We start from the raw sequence: 11,387 nt of genomic DNA, 5'->3' as shown, positions 1-11,387 counted from the left end.
CTGTACTTTCAATTTTATGCTTACCCAATTATCCAATAGGACACGTGCATCATAAAAGCACAAACCATACTCTGTTCTGGTGATTTTTTTCTTTATAGTGTTGTCTGCACTTTTGTTTTATATATTCTTATTTGCAGACATGGAATGTATATGCATACACAAGGTCAAAAACATGGCACCTTAGCAGCATCTATTTTAAGCAATATGGGAGATCAAAAAAGATGCTCAAGTTAACCTCATGGTAAAGCTGAACGGCAATCTGTTCACCTCCTCGATAGTGTTAAAAAGTAGCTCTGTCTGGAAAACAGAAAATGTCAAGTTTTGTCATCTTCATGTCGTCCTATTTCTCCCCATATTATGCAGCAAGTGCTAACTGTTACTGTTGCTTTCGTCCCTACAGACCAAATCAGCGGTTGGTGCATCGTTTCTCAAGTAAAGAAACCATTGTAGTGAAAGGTTTTGAAGTTTAGTTCCTGATTCACAGTGCTTACCTTGATGTTGTTCAGATCAAGTTTCAGCCTTCTTACGTTGTAGATTGTTTACAGTTTCTATGCCGGGCTAAAAACTTCTAGGTCCAAAGGTGTGTGAGAAACCATCCGTATGGTCTCGGGTCAGGGATATTTTGAGGTAATCATATGTTAGTTGCAAACTAGATTAACTAAGCATACACAGGTGGTTATATGATCTCATAGACCTTCATAAGTTGCTATTGTCTGCTCTAGGCCGCATCATATTGGTTAAAGTATCAGAGAAGGTAACACGTTTGACCTACTATTGCTCACTACTCCTTGGTAAATAAATATAAGTGTGTTTAGATTACTAAAATAGTGATCTAAATGCTCTTATATTTCTTTATAGAGGGAGTATTCAATATTTACGCCTGTTCTTTTGTTTTGGAAAGTGTTATCCCAATGAATGCCCAAAAAAACGTTTCTTTTCAAGAGCCTTGATTTTTCTTCTGAGAAGTTTCTATATACACTTAAATAGACAGAACTTTTATACAAAATATTAGTGTATTCACTATAAGCTCCTTTTATAAGCTACGAGTAATCTTTTTTCCATCTAATATAAGAATCATTGTATTTTTTGTTTTGGCTATACATTTTGCCTATAGGTTCACGTACTCCATTTATTCTATTCTATTGGTTCCTCTAAATGTGTCATGGATAACTTGAACTTCATTAGCACAAGCTTACAGATTGAAAAATAGGTCACCTCATCAATCGAAGAGTAGACAAAGTAGCAGGTATGTAATGTTTATTTTGCTTTCTATTGTGTTGTTTTGGTACAGACTAAAAAAATTGCTTTATATAGATGTTTCAACCAAACAGTGCACTCCTAAAATTTGACCTTTGTTATGCATGATGGATGATTCACAGCATTCTGAATATGGGTGTCCAGCTATACTGCCTTCTTTATATGCTTCTATATTATCCCCGGTATTAAAGAGTGCTTAGTTAACAATTTGCAAGATAATTGTTGATCATAACTTACCTGAAAAATAATATTATGGAAGCTTAATTATAAATCACTACTCAGGATTTGAAGACATTGATAATTACAAGCATCCGATGTTCAAGATAGATAGATTTCTCGAGAGCACGATCTTCATTCTTGTTGCACATCAGTATCTCATAAGGTACTTTTTTTTCAAAGTTTGTATATGTATTGCAATAATGCCAAATCTACCACATTGATACGATCTCCTCATATCAGAACTTCGCATGCAAGAAAAGAAATCAGGTTATGGCAGCATATGATTCTCGCATTAGTTTTTTTGTTGTGAATTTCTGTAATTTTCTACTTATGTGCTAATAAGGCTTTTAAGTGCATTAATATTTCAAGGATATTTCTTGCAGGTGTAGCAAGCTATCTGTGATGTCCAGAGCATGCAGTGAGTGAGATTGATCAATCATGAATGCTAACTTAAAATCAAAACTTAAGGAACCACATTTTGATTGCAAAAGGATTTTGATGGGGCTACGCTTAGAGACATTTCATTCATGTTATTTCATTCTAAATGTTTCTTGAAAACTCCATAGCTTATTTCCACTCTCCAATTTAATTGTCTCATAGTGTTAATCATATTTCCATGGTGCATAATTATTAGTTGGGAGATATTCAAAAGTTGCATTCCAAGTTCTAATATATTTTGAACTCCTGCTATATTAACAGAGAAAGATCTTCGATTATTTCAAAATTCATGTTTTCAAAATCACTAGACCGTGCGCATGCACGGGTTGACGACTAGTAATCATAAAATGTGGCATTTGCTAACATGATTCGGACAGACTTAAGCATCGCTACGGGTGAGAAGGTCTCATCGTAATCAATCCCTTGAACTTGTCAAAAACCTTTTGCAATGAGTCGAGCTTTATAGACAGTAACATTACCATCAGCGTCAGTCTTCTTCTTGAAGATCCATTTATTCTCGATGGCTTGCCGATCATCGGGCAAGTCAACCAAAGTCCACACTTTGTTCTCATACATGGATCCCATCTCAGATTTATGGCTTCAAGCCATTTTGCGGAATCTGGGCTCACCATCGCTTCTTCATAGTTCATAGGTTCGTCATGGTCTAGCAACATAACCTCCAGAATAGTATTACCGTACCACTCTGGTGCAGATCTTACTCTGGTTGACCTACGAGGTTCAGTAACAACTTGATCTGAAGTTTCATGATCATCATCATTAACTTCCTCACTAATTGGTGTAGACGTCACAGGAACCGGTCTCTGTGATGAACTACTTTTCAATAAGGGAGTAGGTATTGTTACCTCATCAAGTTCTACTTTCATCCCACTCACTTCTTTCGAGAGAAACTCCTTCTCTTGAACGGATCCATTCTTAGCAACGAATGTCTTGCCCTCGGATCTATGATAGAAGGTGTACCCAACAGTTTCCTTTGGGTATCCTATGAAGACACATTTCTCCGATTTGGGTTCGAGCTTATCAGGTTGAAGTTTTTTCGCATAAGCATCGCATCCCCAAACTTTAAGAAACGACAACTTTGGTTTCTTGCCAAACCATAGTTCATAAGGTGTCCTCTCAACGGATTTTGATGTTGCCCTATTTAACGTGAATGCGACCGTCTCTAAAGCATAACCCCAAAATGATAGCGGTAAATCAGTAAGAGACATCATAGATCGCACCATATCTAGTAAAGTATGATTACGACGTTCGGACACCATTGCGCTGTGGTGTTCCGGGTGGCGTGAGTTGCGAAACTATTCTGCTTTGTTTCAAATGTAGACCAAACTCGTAACTCAAATCTTCTCCTCCATGATCAGATCATAGAAACTTTATTTTCTTATTACGATGATTTTCAACTTCACTCTGAAATTCTTTAAACTTTTCAAATGTTTTAGACTTATGTTTCATTAAGTAGATATACCCATATCTGCTTAAATCATCTGTGAAGGTGAGAAAATAACGATACCCGCCGCGAGCCTCAACATTCATTGGTCCGCATACATCAGTATGTATGATCTCCAACAAATCAGTTTCTCGCTCCATAGTTCCGGAGAACGGCGTTTTAGTCATCTTACCCATGAGGCATGGTTCGCAAGTACCAAGTGATTCCAAAAGTCCATCAGTATGGAGTTTCTTCATACGCTTTATACCAATATGACCCAAACGGCAGTGCCACAAATAAGTTGCACTATCATTATCAACTCTGCATCTTTTGGCTTCAACATTATGAATATGTGTATCACTACTATCGAGATCCATCAAAAATAGATCACTCTTTAAGGGTGCATGACCATAAAAGATATTACTCATATAAATAGAACAACCATTATTCTCAGATTTAAATGAATAACCTCGCATTAAACAAGATCCAGATATAATGTTCATGCTTAACGCTGGCACCAAATAACAATTATTTAGGTCTAAAATTAATCCCGAAGGTAGATGTAGAGGTAGTGTGCCGACGGCGATCACATCGAGTTTGGAACCATTTCCCACGCGCATCGTCACCTCGTCCTTAGCCAGTGTTTGCTTAATCTGTAGTCTCTATTTCGAGTTGCAAATATTAGCAACAGAACCAGTATCAAATACCCAAGTGCTACTGCGAGCTCTGATAAGGTACACATCAATAACATGTATATCACATATACCTTTGTTCACCTTGCCATCCTTCTTATCCCCCAAATACTTGGGGCAGTTCCGCTTCCAGTGATCAGTCTGTTTGCAGTAGAAGCACTCGGTCTCAGGCTTAGGTCCAGACTTAGGTTTCTTCTCCTGAGTAGCAACTTGCTTGCTGTTCTTCTTGAAGTTCCCCTTCTTCTTCCCTTTGCCCTTTTTCTTGAAACTGGCGGTCTTATTGACCATCAACACTTGATGCTCCTTTTTGATTTCTACCTCCGCAGCCTTTAGCATTGCGAAGAGCTCGGGAATTGTCTTATTCATCCCTTGCATATTATAGTTCATCACGAAGCTCTTGTAGCTTGGTGGCAGTGATTGGAGAACTTTGTCAATAACACTATCAACAGGAAGATTAACTCCTAGTTGAGTCAAGTTATTATGATACCCAGACATTTTGAGTATATGCTCACTGACAGAACTATTCTCCTCCATCTTGCAGCTATAGAACTTATTGGAGACTTCATATCTCTCAATCCGGGCATTTGCTTGAAATATTAATTTCAACTCCTGGAACATCTCATATGCTCCATGACGTTCAAACGTCGTTGAAGTCCCGGTTCTAAGCCGTAAAGCATGACACACTGAACTATCGAGTAGTCATCAGCTTTGCTCTGTCAGGTGTTCATAACATCTGGTGTTGCTCCTGCAGCAGGTTTGGCACTTAGCGGTGCATCCATGACGTAATTCTTCTGTGCAGCAATGAGGATAATCCTCAAGTTATGACCTAGTCCGTGTAATTGCTACCATCATCTTTTAACTTTGCTTTCTCAAGGAACGTATTAAAATTCAACGGAACAACATCACGAGCCATCTATCTACAACAAATATAGACATGCAAAATACTATCAGGTACTAAGTTCATGATAAATTTAAGTTCAATTAATCATATTACTTAAGAACTCCCACTTAGATAGACATCCCTCTAATCATCTAAGTGATCACATGATCCAAATCAACTAAACCATAACCGATCATCACGTGAAATGGAGTAGTTTCAATGGTGAACATCACTATGTTGATCATATCTACTATATGATTCACGCTCGACCGTTCGGTCTCAGTGTTCCGAGGCCATATCTGCATATGCTAGGCTCGTCAAGTTTAACCTGAGTATTCTGCGTGTGCAAAACTGGCTTGCACCCGTTTTAGATGGACGTAGAGCTTATCACACCCGATCATCACGTGGTGTCTGGGCACGATGAACTTTGGCAACGGTACATACTCAGGGAGAACACGTTTATCTTGAAATCTAGTGAGAGATCATCTTATAATGCTACCGTCAATCAAAGCAAAATAAGATGCATAAAAGATAAACATCACATGCAATCAATATAAGTGATATGCTATGGCCATCATCATCTTGTGCTTGTGATCTCCATATCTGAAGCACCGTCATGATCACCATTGTCACCGGCGCGACACCTTGATCTCCATCGTAGCATCGTTGTCTCTCGCCAACTATTGCTTCTACGACTATCTCTTGTTGGGTTTCGTAGTAATTTCAAAAAAAAATTCCTACGCACACGCAAGATCATGGTGATGTATAGCAACGAGAGGGGAGAGTGTTGTCTACATACCCTTGTAGACCGTAAGCGGAAGCGTTAGCACAACGCGATTGATGTAGTCGTACGTCTTCACGGCCCGACCGATCAAGCACCAAAACTACGGCACCTCCGAGTTCGAGCACACGTTCAGCTCGATGACGATCCCCGGACTCCGATCCAGCAAAGTGTAGGGGAAGAGTTCCGTCAGCACGACGGCGTGGTGACGATCTTGATGAACTACAGCAGCAGGGCTTCGCCTAAACTCCGCTACAGTATTATCGAGGTATATGGTGGAAGGGGGCACCGCACACGGCTAAGGAATAGATCACGTGGATCAACTTGTTGTCTTTGGTGCTAGCCCTGCCCCTCTATTTATATGTTGAGCCTCGGGGTCGAAACTTGGAGCAAAAGCCTCCTCAAAGTCGGTTTTGCCCGAAAGGCAAGAGTCCCACTCGGACTCCAGGACCAAACGCCACAATCCTTGGCGTCTGGCCCAGGGCCAGACGCCAGGGTCTCTAGCGTTTGGCCCCCTGGCCTCCGCAAAACTCCTTTTTGCACCGATCTAAAGCCTCATGGGCTTGACCCCTTGGCCTAACCATATCATCCAATATATGAATCTTTACGTCTCGACCATTTCGAGACTCCTCGTCATGTCCCCGATCTCATCCGGGACTCCGAACTCCTTCGGTTCATCAAAACATGTAAACTCATAATATAACTGTCATCGTAACCTTAAGCGTGCGGACCCTACGGGTTCGAGAACAATGTAGACATGACCGAGACACGTCTCCGGTCAATAACCAATAGCGGGACCTGGATGCCCATATTGGCTCCTACATATTCTACGAAGATCTTTATCGGTCAGACCGCATAACAACATACGTTGTTCCCTTTGTCATCGGTATGTTACTTGCCCGAGATTCGATCGTCGGTATCCAATACCTAGTTCAATCTCGTTACTGGCAAGTCTCTTTACTCGTTCCGTAATACATCATCTCACAACTAACATATTAGTTGCAGTGCTTGCAAGGCTTATGTGATGTGCATTACCGAGAGGGCCCAGAGATACCTCTCCGACAATCGGAGTGACAAATCCTAATCTCGAAATACGCCAACCCAACATCTACTTTTGGAGATACCTGTAATGCTCCTTTATAATCACCCAGTTACGTTGTGACGTTTGGTAGCACCCAAGGTGTTCCTCCGGCAAACGGGAGTTGCATAATCTCATAGTTATAGGAACATGTATAAGTCATGAAGAAAGCAATAGCAACATACTAAACGATCAGGTGCTAAGCTAATGGAATGGGTCATGTCAATCAGATCATTCAACTAATGATGTGACCTCGTTACTCAAATAACAACTCTTTTGTCTATGGTTAGGAAACATAACCATCTTTGATTAACGAGCTAGTCAAGTAGAGGCATACTAGTGACACTCTGTTTGTCTATGTATTCACACATGTATTATGTTTCCGGTTAATACAATTCTAGCATGAATAATAAACATTTATCATGATATAAGGAAATAAATAATAACTTTATTATTGCCTCTAGGGCATATTTCCTTCATAATGTCATGCATATGACACTAGTCTAAGTTACCACCTCCATATTGCAAAGTAACATAGTACTAGTGTCATAGATGGCTACATTTATTAGCTTACAGACTCATTCTTTCTCGGGAATCGCTATGTTAGAGTAACATATTATGTTACTCTAAACATCTCTCTCCTCATTAACTACATGCCACATAAGCAAAATTTTCTAGGAGTGCGCTATGTTACTACCTAAGTTAATCCCACTATGACTAGCCTAAGTTACTCCCACTATGGTTAGTCTTAGGCCTTGTTCAGTTCAACCTCCTCCCAAGGGGTTTGGAGAGGAATGGAGGGGAATTTAGCTTGTACATGATTTAAGGACAATTTTGACCGCTGTCCAGTGATCTACTCCTAGATCACTATTGTACTCCCTTGCCAAACTCAGTGCAGGGTATACAATAGATCTGGTACACAGCATGGCATACTTTATAGAACCTATGACTGAGGCATAGGAAATGACTTTCATTCTCTTTCTATTTTTTTGCCGTGGTCGGGCTTTGAGTCTTACTCAACTTCACACCTTGTAACACAGGCAAGAACTCTTTCTTTGACTGTTCCATTTTGAACTACTTCAAAATCTTGTCAAGGTATGTACTCATTGAAAAAACTTATCAAGCGTCTTGATCTATCTCTATAGATCTTGAAACTCAATATGTAAGCAGCTTCACCGAAGTCTTTCTTTGAAAAACTCCTTTCAAACACTCCTTTTATGCTTTACAGAATAATTCTACATTATTTCCGATCAACAATATGTCATTCACATATACTTATCAGAAATGTTGTAGAGCTCCCACTCACTTTCTTGTAAATACAGGCTTCTCCGAAAGTCTGTATAAAACCAAATGCTTTGATCACACTATCAAAATGTTTATTCCAACTCCGAGAGGCTTGCACCAGTCCATAAATGGATCGCTGGAGCTTGCACACTTTGTTAGCTCCCTTTGGATCGACAAAACCTTCCGGTTGCATCATATACAACTCTTCTTCCAGAAATCCATTCAGGAATGCAGTTTTGACATCCATCTGCCAAATTTCATAATCATAAAATGCGGCAATCGCTAACATGATTCGGACGGACTTAAGCATCGCTACGGGTGAGAAGGTCTCATCGTAGTCAATCCCTTGAACTTGCCGAAAACCTTTTTGCGACAAGTCGAGCTTTGTAGACAGTAACATTACCATCAGCGTCAGTCTTCTTCTTAAAGATCCATTTATTCTCAATTGCTTGCCGATCATCGGGCAAGTCAACCAAAGTCCATACTTTGTTCTCATACATGGATCCCATCTCAGATTTCATGGCTTCAAGCCACTTTGCGGAATCTGGGCTCACCATCGCTTCTTCATAGTTCGTAGGTTCATCATGGTCTAGTAACATGACTTCCAGAACATGATTACCGTACCACTCTGGTGCGGATCTTACTCTGGAAGACCTACGAGGTTTGGTAGTAACTTGATCTGAAGTTTGATGATCATCATCATTAACTTCCTCACTTATTGGTGTAGGAATCACTGGAACTGATTTCTGTGATGAACTACTTTCCAATAAGGGAGAAGGTATAATTACCTCATCAAGTTCTACTCTCCTCCCACTCACTTCTTTCGAGAGAAACTCCTTCTCTGGAAAGGATCCATTTTAGCAACGAATGTCTTGCCTTCGGATCTGTGATAGAAGGTGTACCCAACAATTTCCTTTGGGTATTCTATGAAGACGCACTTCTCCGATTTGGGTTCGAGCTTATCAGGATGAAACTTTTTCACATAAGCATCGCAGCCCCAAACTTTAAGAAACAACACCTTAGGTTTACTGCTAAACCATAGTTCATACAGTGTCGTCTCAACGGATTTAGATGGTGCCCTATTTTAAAACGTGAATGCAGCTGTCTCTAATGCATAACCCCAAAATGATAGTGGTAAAGAGATATCATAGATCGCACCATATCAAATAAAGTGCGGTTACGACGTTCGGACACACCATAACGATGTGGTGTTCCAGGTGGCATGAGCTGTGAAACTATTCCACATTGTTTTAATTGAAGACCAAACTCGTAACTCAAATATTTGTCTCCGCGATCAGATCGCAGAAACTTTATTGTCTTGTTACGATGATTTTTCCACTTCACTCTGAAATTCTTTGAACCTTTCAACTATTTCAGACTTATGTTTCATCAAGTAGATATACCCATATCTGCTCAAATCATCTTGTGAAGGTCAGAAAACAACGATGCTTGCCACGAGCATCAGCAGTCATTGGATCGCATACATCGGTATGTATTATTTCCAATAAGTCAGTAGCTCGTTCCATTGTTCCGGAGAACGGAGTTTTAGTCATCTTTCCCAAAAGGCACAGTTCGCAAGCATCAAGTGATTCATAATCAAGTGATTCCAAAATTCCATCAGTATGGAGTTTCTTCATGCGCTTTACACCAATATGACCTAAACGGCAGTGCTACAAACAAGTTGCACTTATCATTATTAACTTTGCATATTTTGGTTTCAATATTATGATTATGTGTATCACTACGATCGAGATCCAACAAACTATTTTCATTGGGTGTGTAACCATATAAGGTTCTATTCATGTAAACAGAACAACAATTTATTCTCTTACTTAAATGAATAATCGTATTACAATAAACATGATCAAATCATATTCATGCTCAACGCAAACACCAAATAACACTTATTTAGGTTCAACACTAATCCCGAAAGTATAGGGAGTGTGTGACGATGATCATATAAATCTTGGAACCACTTCCAACACACATCGTCACTTCACCCTTAACTAGTCTCTGTTTATTCTGCAACTCCCGTTTCGAGTTACTAATCTTAGCAACTGAACTAGTATCAAATACTGAGGGTTTGCGATAAACACTAGTAAAGTACACATCAATAACATGTATATCAAATATACTTATGTTCACTTTGCCATCCTTCTTATCCGCCAATCACTTGGGGTAGATCCGCTTCCAGTGACCAGTCCCTTTGCAGTAGAAACACTTAGTCTCAGGCTTAGGATCAGACTTGGGCTTCTTCACTTGAGCAGCAACTTGCTTGCTGTTCTTCTTGAAGTTCCCCTTCTTCCTTCTGCCCCTTTTTCTTGAAACTAGTGGTCTTGTCTACCATCAACACTTGATGTTTTTCTCGATTTCTACCTTCGTCAATTTCCGCATTACGAAGAGCTTGGGAATCATTTCCGTTATCCCTTGCATGTCATAGTTCATCACGAAGTTCTACTAACTTGGTGATGGTGACTAGAGAATTCTGTCAATCACTATCTTATCTGGAAGATTAACTCCCACTTGATTCAAGCGATTGTAGTACTCAGACAATCTGAGCACATGCTCACTAGTTGAGCGATTCTCCTCCATCTTTTAGCTATAGAACTTGTTGGAGACTTCATATCTCTCAACTCGGGTATTTGCTTGAAATATTAGCTTCAACTCCTGGAACATCTCATATGGTCCATGACATTCAAAACGTCTTTGAAGTCCCGATTCTAAGCTGTTAAGCATGGTACACTTAAACTATTAAGTAGTCATCATATTGAGCTAGCCAAACGTTCATAACGTCTGCATTTGCTCCTGCAATAGGTCCGTCGCCTAGCGGTGCATTAAGGACATAATTCTTCTGTGCAGCAATGAGGATTTAACCTCAGATCACGGATCAAATCCGCAACATTGCTACTAACATTTTTCAACACAATTTTCTCTAGGAACATATCAAAATAAACACAGGGAAGCAACAACGCGAGCTATTGATCTACAACATGATTTGCAAAATACTACCAGGACTAAGTTCATGATAAATTTAAGTTCAATTTAATCATATTACTTAAGAACTCCCACTTAGATAGACATCCCTCTAATCCTCTAAGTGATCACGTGATCCAAATCAACTAAACCATGTCCGATCATCACGTGAGATGGAGTAGTTTCATCGGTGAACATCATTATGTTGATCATATCTACTATATGATTCACGCTCGACCTTTCGGTCTCCGTGTTCCGAGGCCATATCTGCATATGCTAGGCTCGTCAAGTTTAACCTGAGTATTCTGCGTGTGCAAAACTGGCTTGTACCCGTTGTAGATGGA

Source organism: Triticum dicoccoides, chromosome 7A (genome assembly GCF_002162155.2).
Source record: "Triticum dicoccoides isolate Atlit2015 ecotype Zavitan chromosome 7A, WEW_v2.0, whole genome shotgun sequence".
NCBI classification, from domain to species: Eukaryota; Viridiplantae; Streptophyta; class Magnoliopsida; order Poales; family Poaceae; genus Triticum; species Triticum dicoccoides.
This window is presented reverse-complemented; position numbering follows the sequence as displayed.